Genomic DNA, 12974 nt, shown 5'->3' with positions numbered 1-12974 from the left:
TAATGAGTTAGAAGTTAAAAGTTTTGGGAAGAGACTCCTAGCATGGTTGGTTCCTTAAGGGATAATATTTCCCTTTTGCTTTATTTTCTCTTCCCCTTTCTTGCTGTCTGGTAATGGATGGGGAAGCTGGGGCCACAGCAGCTGTTTTGAACAGTGAATTGCCTTCAGGGTAGAATTTAACCGACACTGGGTTAAGTTCAGTTTCCTTTTGGGTTAAAGAAAAACAATGTGATTTTAAAATCTTTTCACACATTTTTTTTTCATATAGACCACCTAATCTTAACTGATACACAAAAACTACAATATAAGTTCCTTGGAAGCAGAGGCCTTTTTCATTTTGTTCAGAGCCCAGCACACAGGCAAGCCCACAGAGGTTCAAAAATATCTGTTGAATCTGAATGTCTAATACTGACTCTTTCCCTTTTATATTTTCTTGAATAATTCCTTTCTACCTCTCTTTTCTATTTTTTATACCATAATTTCCTAAATTATTTCCTCCATTGCCTTTTTGCTTCCTCTTCCATCAGTCTTTGTTCCTCATATTGACCATTGTAGTTCACGTGTTTCTTCTTGTTTAGATGAAAGTCTGTCCCAATGAAAAATGAACAAAATATAAATCCAAAAGAAATGATGATTTTTCTTTCAAATTTGGTTTAAATAGAAACCAGCATGGTGGGCTACTGTGTATTTTTTTTTTTTTAATTTAAATACAAGTTCATTAACATACAGTGTCATCTTGGCTTTAGGAGTAGAACCCAGTGATTCATTTCTTACATATGACACCCAGTGCTCATCCCAAGTGTCCTCCTTAGTGCTCATCACCCATTTAACCCATCCCCCCTCCCACTTCCCCTCTAGCAACCCTCAGTTTGTTCTCTATTGTTATGTCTCTCATGGCTTGCCTCTCTCTTATGTTTTTATCTTATCTTTCCTTCCCTTCCCCTAAGTTTATCTGTTGTGTTTCTTAAATTCCACATATAAGTGAAATTATATGATATTTGTCTTTCTCTGACTTATTTCACTTATTATAATACACTCTAGTCTATCCACATTGTTGCAAATAGCAAGGTTTCATTTTTCTGAAATAAAAGCAAAAATGAACTATGGGACCTCATTAAAATAAAAATCTTCTGCACAGCAAAGGAAACAATCAACAAAACTAAAAGGCAACAACAGAATGGGGGAAGATATTTGCAAATGATATATTGGACAAAGGATTAGTATCCAAAATCTATAAAGAACTAACCAAACTCAACATCCAAAACACAGTAATCCAGTGAAGAAATGGACAGAAAACATGAATAGACTTTTCCAAAGACATCCAGATGGCTAACAGACACATGAAAAGATGCTCAACATCACTCATCATCAGGGAATTACACAGGAAAATAAGAGAATTACCACTTAAAGAATACAGTTTTATCTTCCTAAATGTAAAATAATTCTTTCCTACATCCTTATAAATATTGTATAATGGTATTATGACCAAAAGACAAAGATTCAAATTTCATGGTCACTGTGAATTTAAGAACTTCGAAGTTTGTATTTTGAGTGAGTCAGTGGAGGATAGCTCATGAGAAAATGGTAAATCAAGTTGAAGAGTTGGTCTCAAGGTTAAAATTCCAAAGAAACAAATGTCACCTCCTAAATTTCAAAATAAAATTATAAAGGGAAAAGATTTCAGGCTGGAAAAGGAGAAATGATTAAATGTCCTCAAGCTGATTTTTTTAATGTGACTATTTGTCATTCAAATTACCAAGCTATACACATTTATTTTTGAATTTTTTTGAATTTCTAAGATAAGGGGCATTAGGATGAATTCAGTTAGAGAAATATATCACTGTAAGAATGTAAGAAAATGTAAGAATAAGAGCCCTTTACTGCTAGTTGGAGAAGTCAAATAATGTGGGATTTTTTTCTTTACACTGGCTGTTTTCAAGATTTTATTTTCCCTTTATTTTTTTCATCAGTTTTACTAAATTGTGTATAGATGTGATGTTTTGGGTATTTATAATTTTGGAGAGTAGCAGTTCTTTGTAAAACTGTGTCTTGAGGGGCTCCTGGATGGCTCAGTCAGTTAAGCATCAGACTTCAGCTCAGATGATGATCTCACAGTTGATGAGTTCGAGCCCCATGTCAGGCTCTGTGCTGACAGCTCAGAGCCTGGAGTCTGCTTAGGATTCTGTCTCCCTCTCTCGTGGCCCCTCCCCTTCTCATGCTCGCTCTCTCTCTCTCTCAAAAATAAATAAACATTAAAAAATGAAAAAAAAACTGTATCTTGATATCTTTCTACAGCCTTGGAAAATGTTTTGCCATTGTCTCTTCAACTATTGCTTCAGTCTCATGTTCTCTCTTCTCTCTTTTCTTCTACATATGCATTTTACCATTTCTGATATTACTTATGTCTCCTAATCTTTTTTTCTTTTTTAGATCAACCTTCTTTTCTCTTTGTTTTTCAATCTGGTTATTTTCTGACCTACATTTTTGTTTTCTTATATCTAATATGCTGGTAATTTACCCACAAATATTCTTTTCAGTTATTGTATCCTTCAGTTCTGGAACTACCATTTGAATATTTTATATTTATATTTATATTTATATATATTCTATATGTTATATGTTATATATATGTTATATGTTATATATATATTCTTATGTTTTTTGAAACTATTTTGTCATCTATTTTATTGATTACAATTATTTTTACATTTCTGTTTTATCATTTCACTATCTAGATCATCTGTGGGTCTGTTTCTAGTACTTATTCCTTCTCTTGTTTTTTGATCATTTGGTACTATTGTAGATTTGTTTTGAATTCTAAACATTGTATATAAAAGACTGCCAAGACAAGAAGCTCTATATGACATTATCTTTATCAAAGAATATTTAATTATTCTAGTGAGTAGTTAGTATAAGGGCAGATTCTCTCAGTCTAAGCTAGGATTAATAAAGTTTGAGAACTGGTTTGAAGCTTTGTAGAAGCTGTAATATTTTTACTTTGCCCATATTCCTGAAAAATTTGAGTTTTACCATTGCCTCTCTGTCTTGGAAGATTCTAATTTCCAATTTGTGTTCTTTTGGTGCTGTGAGACTGCTGAAAGGTTTTTGTTTTGTTTTGTTTTGTTTTGTTTTGTTTTGTTTTGTTTTTTTGCCTTCTAACCTGCTTCCTTCTTAGTTCTTCAGTCTCTTACACCTTGAAATGTTAATGCTTGACAAATGACTCAAGCAAAAAAGGTTGTCCTCACTTCCTTACAAAGTCATTTTCTCTAGATCTTGTTCGTTTGGGTCTGACCTACCTTTTTAGCCATTATATTTTTACCACATCCCAAGTTTGACAAACACTCTAGACAGACTTTCTGCTTAAACTCTGAGCGTCCCGCTGTGAAATGGCAAATAATAGTAAATGTTTCAATGGGAGAAAGCAGCTAAACAAGTATAGTTCCCTTTAGTGTGTTTCCATTCTCTTTTTAATCTGTACCTCTAATCATGGCTGCTTTAATTGCTCTCTAATGCCTAAATAAGCTGAAAATTTTTAGACTGAGGTTTTATAGTAGCTTTTGACTGGAGACCTTGTGTAATACAAACTATTTCATTAGAGTTGGAAGATTTTCTGGAACCAACTCTTTGACCTTTCATTTTCCCTCTAGGCCTGACTTCTTACTCTGTGGATTATGTTGTACCAAGTTAGAATTCTTCTTAATATACTAGTGACAATTTTCTTATGTAACATTTTAGAAATACTGGCAAGTTTATATTCAAACTGTACTACTTAGTTGTTTTGTCCCTAATTAAAGAGGAAGAAGAAGTTGGGGAGGGGACATGGATTTATCCCTATGGGATTAGTTGTTTTTATTATTTATGTGCCCAGAGGGGAGTATAGAAGAGAATTGGTTAAAGTTAAGAATTTTTGTTTTGTTTTCCTTAAATAGCAGTCCCATTGGGATTAAATTCTACTTTGGCCAGCTTCTTACATTTATTTGCCAATGGACAAGTCCAAATATGAAGGAATTTTGGTTCTATTTGGATTGATATAATTAGCCTCTCTATAAATAGATTATTTATATCTGTATATTTTAGTTGATGACTTGTCTTATAGAAGACAAATCGTTATTTTAAAATGTCCAGAGTGTTGAAGAGAAGATCCAAAGGAAGGAATATTTGTTCCTGCTAATGTAGTATGCATACTATACTAGAAAGATGGTGGGGTAGTGGGATAGGGAATGCATATTCCTATAGTGGAATCTTAAAAATGACATACATTATCCTCTCTCTGCCCCTCCCTCCCCTCTCTCTCCAAAATAAATAAACATTAAAAATAAATAACAAGACAGGTGCCTGGCTGGCTCATTCAGGTGAGCATCCGACTTCAGCTCAGGTCATGATCTCATGGTTCATGTTCAAACCCCGTGTCAGGCTCTGTGCTAACAACTCGGAGCCTGGAGCCTGCTTCGGATTCTGTGTCTCCTTCTCTCTCTGCCCCTTCCCCGCTCACGCTCTGTCTCCCTCTGTCTCTCAAAAATAAATAAATATAAAAGAAAATTTTTTTAAATAATGAAAAAACAAGATAAATCCTTTTCTAGAATTTTAGAAGTACAAGTTTTATGGATACTCTTGCATGATTTTAACTTAGATATGAGACTATAGTTTCATAAGGTTATCTGGTGTGTTTCATGCTTCACTTCTATGCATTCCAACTGAAATGGCATATCTGGTATTGTGTGACAAAATGCCCATTTTAGTTCCTGTTGCAGAAATCTTAAATATTTCATGTTGTGCTGACAACGCTAAGGTACTTACCTCAAAGAACTATATTTTGATGTGGTCATTGGCCTTTCTCCTCAATAATTCTAAATAGAGAAATACAGAAATGAAACTTATTTTTTTCTTTGTTCTCATGCGGTAACTGTTAAGGTGAGTCTCAAAGAGTTTATTGAAAACATATGGTCTTAGTGACACATGAAAAAAATAATACTCATCTTCATGGTAATAATCAAATTCCAATTAAACATAGCTTAATTAACCAGTGTCTCTATGTAGTAGTTTGAAAAAAGTCATTATATCTAGCTTGCATATCAATTTTATGCTCTTTTAACTTTCTAAAAAAAAACTGTTGGAGGGATTATTGCTTTCAATCTTCAGAAAATTCTAGAGGCTTGTTTCTTCATAACTCACCTGAGGATAGTTGAGACTTGACATTCTCATGGTCATGTACAAAGTCAGGAATGTAGCTCGATTTTTAATTTATAGTCCCCTCTATTTTTTAAACTCCACAGTTTATTAATTAGCAACTGGAAATAATCAAACAAAACAGATTTTATGATCAATATGACTACACATTTAGTCAAACTTGCTTTGAAATGGAAGGATTAATCAAAATTATATGATTTCACCTTTGCTCATCATCTGTTGAAGCTCGTCTGTTGAATTGTTAGTGTAATTTTCGGTCAATAAGGAGATTTGTCTTCCTTTTGTTTTCATGAACTCTTAAGGAAAATAGAGAAGCAGAGTGGGTGATTATCTAATGTAATAGCAGCATTCATTCTACTACAATAGCGTATATATTTTCTTCAAAGACTGTCACAGGACATGTACATCTAGATGGATAAGAAACTGATTATTAAAGGAGAAATTATGAGAAACTACAAAATGCAAAATGAAAAGATATGATTGAGGTGGATGTGAAAAAGCACAGAATTTTCAATTTCATTTTCAACCAATCAGGAAAGCTGTATAGAACAGGTGGCATTTCACACAGAAAAAAAAAAAAATAGGTACTTTGATCATCTGGTAAAGAAAAGACATTTTAAATGCAATTTTGATTCATTTGTAGACTTATTCCAGTTTTAGACTCTGTATTTTTTAATTTGCTGATAGAGTATAATTAGAAACTAATGTAAATTTTCTCCTGTGCTTTAAGAATCTTGACATTTAGTACTTCATTTTAACAATGCCTTTTATAAGGTGTCATTTCCTTTTATAGTCATTACACTTAAAATTTTTTCTTCTGCTTTCACAGAAAATAAAAGATAAAAACAGTATTAAGATAACTGGCAATTCAAAGGCAAAAAAGGGGCTCCAAGACACAGATAGCTAAGTAAACATAAAAGAAAAGTTATGTATTTCTCCCACGTAAAATTAAATTATAGCTGTAAGAATATAAATGGCTCAATCTGTATTATCTTTTGTTGATCCAGCAGCTTGTTGCTATAAAAATACTGACAATTATAAATATAGTCCTTTCCCTTCTGCCATTGGAGCCCTCATATCTTCCTATGAAAGTCACAAGTGAGAGATAAATTTGACACCTTGGATAGGAAATTGAATAGAAGCAAGAAATCAAGTAGAAATTCAAATCTCTCCCTTGACTCTCACAGGAACATATGAAAGTGACTTCCATAATGGCAAAATTTTCTGAGAACATTAAATTAGAATTTTAAGGACATGTTTATTCCAAATCAATATGACTCCAGAGATTGAAAAAATTCATGCCTTTGAGAATAATGCATAGTGTCATTCTGAACAGGCAAGACATACTTATGAAATGTCCTAAAGAACAAAGAATAGAGCTGGGAGAAATATTAAATTTACTTTTATTACAAAACCTTCCTAGAATTTAACTTAATTTAAAATTAAAATAACTTCATCTTCATTATTTTTATAATCATTGCCGAATGTTTATTGAGTGCCTACCAAGTACAGAACAGAGAATTAAGTATTGCCAGCCCAAAGAACAAATGATAGTCTCTCCCTACAGGGGCACACTATCTTTGGAAAAGAGAAAGTAAGTTTCTATTGACATATGTTCCCATTACTTATATTACTCCCTTGCCCTGTTTGGAACCATACAATTCTAATAATTCTTTGGGCTTTCATTTAATACAGGTTTTTATTTTTCCTTTTTGGAGTAAGTTGAGACAATGGAAGTCGTGGGAAAATCTACCTCAAATCTCACATCATAAAACCCTACCGTGTCTCAGCAGGGACTTTGGGTATCAGTAACTCCCTCCTGAAATAAAAATTTAATGGTCAATATGTTTGTCCTACAGTATTAGAAGTCCCCAACCTAGGGGTGCCTGGGTGGCTCAGTTGGTTAAGCGTCTGACTTTGGCTCAGGTCATGATCTCACAGTCTGTGAGTTTGATCCCCATGTGGGGTTCTGTGCTGACAGCTCAGAGCCTGGAGCCTGCTTTGGATTCTGTGTCTCCCTCTCTCTCTGACCCTCCCTCACTCATGCTCTGTCTCTCTCTGTGCCAAAAATAATCATTAAAAATTTTTTTAAAAAAGTCCCCGACCTAGCATCATTAGACAATATGAGAAAATGCTTTAAAGAAAAACTAAATTTTAATTTTTTTACAGCTATATCATTTGCAGAATATGAATCACACTGTGTTGTCACCTAGCAACTATTTATTTGATATGATATTTTAACCTAAAACAGACATTTTTCCCATGACTAAATTCTATTCCAAGTCTATCACATCTATTTTCACATCTATTTTCTATGTCCTGATAGAAACCATAATAACTTACTAGAACAGGCAAGTGTCAGATCTGCTAATAATGAAAGCTGCAATGGGGCCTAAAACACAGGTGCTGGGTGGTACTTGCTGACTCTGGACATGTTTATGATGTTATTTCATGAACCATGTTCAGAATGAGAGGAAAATCAATGGGAAAACTTACTGGATTAAACCTCATAAACTTGATGTGTCTTTGTTCCTCTTCTTTTCTGGGCTTCCCTGTGATACAGTACTCTTCACATTTTATTGTAATGGTCTGTTTGTGTTTCTTTCTACCCAAACTATAGGCTTTTTAAGTGAGTAGAGCCTATCATATGAAGAAGTAGGCAAAGTGCTTACATCATAGTAGATGTCAAAAATGCTTAAATGGATGAATGGGATAAGGATCTAAAATGGTATTGCAGCTATCAGAGAAATAAGAAACAAGTTGTAAATAATGTCATAGGATCTTGAGGTCTATGATTTTATACAACTTGGCATAATTATAGAACATGAAGTATAGAGGCTTGGTATTCATCACTGGCCACGATCTTATAATTTGTTGAATAAATATTTTACAAATGCTGGAAGACAGAATGAACAATTCCCAAGCAACCCTGGCATTCATAATTTGGAATTATTTGAAGTTTTGCTCCGTCACAAATTTGAATCTCATGTATTCTACATGAGCTGGTGAGTCACTCAGCTGGTGATAGAGCCTAGCCTTGAATGTCCCAGGCAATTATGTTGTCAAAGCTGTGATCCCTGAGAGCTTGGCCCTCAGCTCTGATGCTGTAAAGTTCTAAATGTCCTGAGACCTGAGAAAAGGAAAAAAAAAGCACCAATTTGGTCAACTGTTCCCCACCTACTTCTCGAGGCAACTTTGATTTTTTTCTGTTCATCATTAGTTACACGGTAACCTTCACAAGGAATTAAAAATTTCCTTTTAATGTGAAAATTGCATTGCATAAAACTCTTCATGTAAGTTTAAAAGGTGAGATGATAAGAAGAGGAGCTATACTGGCATTTAGGTGAAAGCTAGAAGCTTATGCAACATTGTGGTATACTTAAATTTCAGGTTTCAAGAAAATTTTGAGAGTTATCATTCATGAATTTCACAAGCTTACTGTGCATGCAAGAATAAAGGAAAAAAATTGAGAAATGGAGGAAAAGTATTTATTGAATACTCACATTAAGGTCTCCTGTGAAGCATTTGTCTTGTAAAAGAAGAAGTAATTTAGTGAAGCTCAGAAAATCTGATTCTCTTCCAAATGTACAATAACAAACAAGAGATCTATTTTGGTTGAGATGAAATCAGTCAAAGAAAAGATAAACATTAAATAAACTGACACCATAACTTCTAAAAATATAAAAGTAATAAAAGGTAGAAGTTAAATCAACTTACAAGAGAAAGAAGATACAAATTCAGGGATAAAACCAAAGGCAATGAAAGTGTAAATGGGAGGTGGAGTGCCATACGCTTTAAAATTGTCTACTAGAATTGTCCGGTGCAAACTATATCAGAAATTATCATTAGAATTGGAGGCAGATACAGATCCAATCAAGTTATAGAATTACATGCATTGTCTTCACAGGAACATTATTTTTGTACTGATCGTCAATAATATTTACAGCTCTCCTTCTGTACATTTGTCATAATTGTGCTCTTTTATTTGTATGATTATTGATGTAATGACAATTTTTCCAATAGACAGGAATTTCCAAGGGGTAAAGACCATGCCCAACTTGCTCACCACTGAATATCAAGTACCTGACACAGAGTGTGACATAGGACAGGCGTTTAAACACCTTGTTGAACTTACAAGTGGACAATGATCTTCATTGGTTCTGCGAGGCTTCAACTGCACACGGTGCTACCTTTGACTACCATTAAACATTTTAAATTTGAAAAGTAGAAAGATCTGTGTGTGACTCCTACACCTACAAAATAGGTTTGTGGTGAGCTAAATGGATCCAGGAAACAGGAAAGGACGGATGAGCATCTGACAGGGGTATTTCCACTGGGCTGCTCAGATGCTTGCTTGCTCTCTGCCACCTGGACATATTTAAATCCAAACCCAAATGAATAATTAAATTCAACTGCATGAAGGGATTCCTTTTCTTTTTGTCTGGGGCATTTATCTTAGTGATTCTTAAAGTGTGGTCCCTCGAGCAACTGCATCAGCATCATCTGTAAATTTGGTAGAGATGTAAAATTTTCAGCCCCCTACCACACCTACTTGGTCAGAAACTGGTAATGGGTCCCAGATATCTGTGTTTAATGAGCTTGCAGGTGGCTCTAAGATAAAATGTGAGAAACTCCAAACACTGTGTGAAGTGCATATTACTGTATAGACTAGTGAATTTTCATCGCACATCCTTTGTTGTTATGGAGTCCACAATAAGCAATATTGTAACCATGGCTATGGTGGCTCCATCAACATGTGGACTCCCAGCCTTTCAACATCCATGTGAATAACAGTTGCAGTTGTGCTTCTTTGATTTTGGAAGAAGTAGGACAGAACTGTAAATTATTATGGATTGCATTTACACATGACACTATGTCTAATAATCAATGTTGTTTTCAAATACTTTTAAGAATAGAGGAAATGCATTATAGAAAAAGGAAATACGACTTTAATTGGTCTACCTATGACTCCCTGTGAAACCTTTGTTCTCCAGGTTCCTCTTTTTTTTTTTTTAACACCACACAATATACTGCACATATTTAAAGTATACAATTTGATTAGTTTTCATGTGTACCTACCGTGAACCATCACCACAATCAAGATCATGAGTATATCAATACCCACCAACGGATCCTTGCAGTCATTCCCACTCAACCTTCTCTGTCCCTCCTCCCCCTTCTCCAGGCAACAACTAATAGGCTTTCTGTCACTATAGTTTTTATATTCTAGAATTTTATATAACTGGAATCATACTGTATGTATGCTTTCTTGTCTCAATTCTACCACTCAGTATAACGATGTTAATATTCATCCATTTTGTAGCATATATCAATAGTTCATTCCTTTTTCTTGCTGACAAGTATCCATTACATGGGCATACCAAAGTTTGCCAACCCATTAACCTGTTGATAGGCATTTTGGTCTTTTTAGTAGAATATTACAAATAAAGCTATTATGTGAACTTGTGCCCAATTCTTTGTAGGGATGTAGGCTTTCATTGTCTTTGGGAAAATGCTAAGGAGTGGAGTGACTAGATTATATTGCACACATATGTTAAACAGATTAAGAAACTGTCAATCTCTCAAAGTAGTTATATTATTGGACATTCCCATAAGCAGTTCACGAGATAGCCAGTTTCTCTACTTTGTTATCAACATTTGGTGTGGTCAACATTTTCAAGTTTAACCATTCTAAAATATTTCCTTTTTAATGTCTCCTAACTTGCTTAATTGCATTCAGATTTTTTTTTCATGTCACACATCAAACTTTTTCTGTTTAGAAGCAAATTGGGTGGATTTATATCTTCCATGCCTCTCCTCAACTCTTTGAACATATGTAATATAGTTGTACTAGCAGTATCAATGTCCTCATTTGTTGGTTTTAACATTTTATTACTTCTAGTCCAGTTTCAATTTATTGGGTTTTTTTTTTTTTCTCCTCAATGTGGCTTATATTTTATTATTGCTTTGCAAGGGTATAATGGTTTGGGAGGTGTTTTTGTTTGTTTTTTGTTTTTGCCAGTCATGAATTTTACTCTATTGAGTTCTGGATCGTTTTGTTTTTATACAAATATTCATGAGGTTTGTTCTATGATGCATTTAAGTTACTTGCAATTTGTTCTTTTTGGGTCTTTTTAAATTTTTTTTCTTTAAAAAAATTGTTTTAATGTTTATTTATTTCTGAGACAGAGAGAGACAGAGCATGAGCAGGGGAGGGGCAGAGAGAGAGAGGGAGACACAGAATCAGAAGCAGGCTCCAGGCTCTGAGCTGTCAGCACAGAGCCTGATGGGGCTCGAACTCACAAACCATGAGATCATGACCTGAGCCGAAGTCAGTCGCTCAACCGACTGAGCCACCCAGGTGCCCCTGTTCTTTTTGGGTCTTGATTTTATATTTGTTAGGATCAGAGCAATTCTAGGTAAGGCTAAAGATTCCCACGATTCAGGGAAGTCTCTTGTTTACCCAGTGCCATTTCATCATGAGGTTTTCCAATTCAGCTGGTGGTAACAAACATTACTCCAAATCCTGTGTGAGTGCTAGGCATTGTTACTTCTAAAACTATCAGATGGTTCTTTCCTCAGCCTGGAGTAGTCTCCATGCATGTGTTAGTATCCAGTCGCATACTCAAGGGGTATCTTCCTGGAGCATGCTTTCTTTCTTTCTTTCTTTCTCTCTCTCTCTCTCTCTTTCTTGCTCTCTTCTTCCTGATACTCTGCACTGCAAATTCTAGCTACCTCAGTTTACACACACAGTTCCATGTCCTCCATACACTAGGCTCCTACTGGAGCTCTCTTAGCCTAGAAACTTTTTTTAAAGTTTATTTATTTATTTTGAGAGAGAGAAAGAGAGCATAAGTGGTGGGGGGGACAGGGGACAGAGAGGAAGAGAGAGAATCCCAAGCAGGCTTTGTGCAATCAGCACAGAACCCAATGCAGGGTTTAAACCCATGAACCCTGAAATCATGACCTGAGCTGAAACTAAGAGTCCAATGCTTTAACCAGCTGAGCCACCCTAGGCGCCCCTTAGCCCAGAAAGTCTTAAGGAAGCATTTGTTAGGCTCACCTTTTTGTTTCCTATTTCTCAGGTTGCACTCTCCTTCATCATCTGACACTGTGTGTCTTGAAAACTGTTGTTTTATATACTTTGCCTTATGGGGGAATTGTCTCCAATGGGAGGGTAAATTCAGTCTTTATTACTCCATTTTAACTGAAGATGAAAATATCTCCTCATATTTTTAAAGTCACATTTGGAATAAATGACCTTTAAAGATCAACCCAGCTGTGTGTAGACCTAGTTGTATACTGCCCAATAGGCTGCACTGATGTGTACTCTCCAGACCTCAACTTCCTGACTTTGTTCTTGGCCTGAGCAGCCCTAGCTTTGACATACACAGTTCTGGGGATGATAAAGTCCAACTGCTGCCATCATCACTATAGATCAAGAACCCCCCAACTGGTAGTGACCACTGTCTCCAAACGACTGGCCGGGTCAAAGCTGTAAAGGGTATGGTTTCTCTGTTGTTCTGTAGAAGAGCTAGATCATACAACCCAGGAGTGTGGGGACTTCATAGACCCTGGAACAGATGTGACCAGTGAGAAATAGTAGAACCATCAGATGAATTACTCTTTTCCCCAAACCCCACGCCCACCTAAGAGACATGAAGCTTGTCCAGAGATATCCCATATGACTAAATAATAACTGACTGAATTTTCTTGTAAAATCACAGACAACTGGGTTCATTTCTCCTCCTCACTCCTGCCTCATTTCCCTTTTTCCTTCACTCTCA

General features: G+C 35.3%; 1 long non-coding RNA gene across 1 annotated transcript in view; it reads right to left on the bottom strand.

Annotated features, from left to right (window-relative positions):
* Positions 1-421: 421 nt before the first annotated feature.
* The window catches only part of LOC125921930 (uncharacterized), a 43386-nt gene continuing 30833 nt past the window's right edge, over positions 422-12974 (bottom strand). Inside the window, exons 2-5 of the long non-coding RNA XR_007457535.1 lie at positions 5391-5483; positions 5173-5288; positions 4798-4847; positions 422-586 (exon numbers count right to left, since the gene is read on the bottom strand). This is a non-coding gene — a long non-coding RNA (uncharacterized LOC125921930). The remainder of the gene's footprint in view (positions 587-4797; positions 4848-5172; positions 5289-5390; positions 5484-12974) is intronic.

Source organism: Panthera uncia, chromosome C2 (genome assembly GCF_023721935.1).
Source record: "Panthera uncia isolate 11264 chromosome C2, Puncia_PCG_1.0, whole genome shotgun sequence".
Taxonomy (NCBI): domain Eukaryota; kingdom Metazoa; phylum Chordata; class Mammalia; order Carnivora; family Felidae; genus Panthera; species Panthera uncia.
This window is presented reverse-complemented; position numbering and strand designations above follow the sequence as displayed.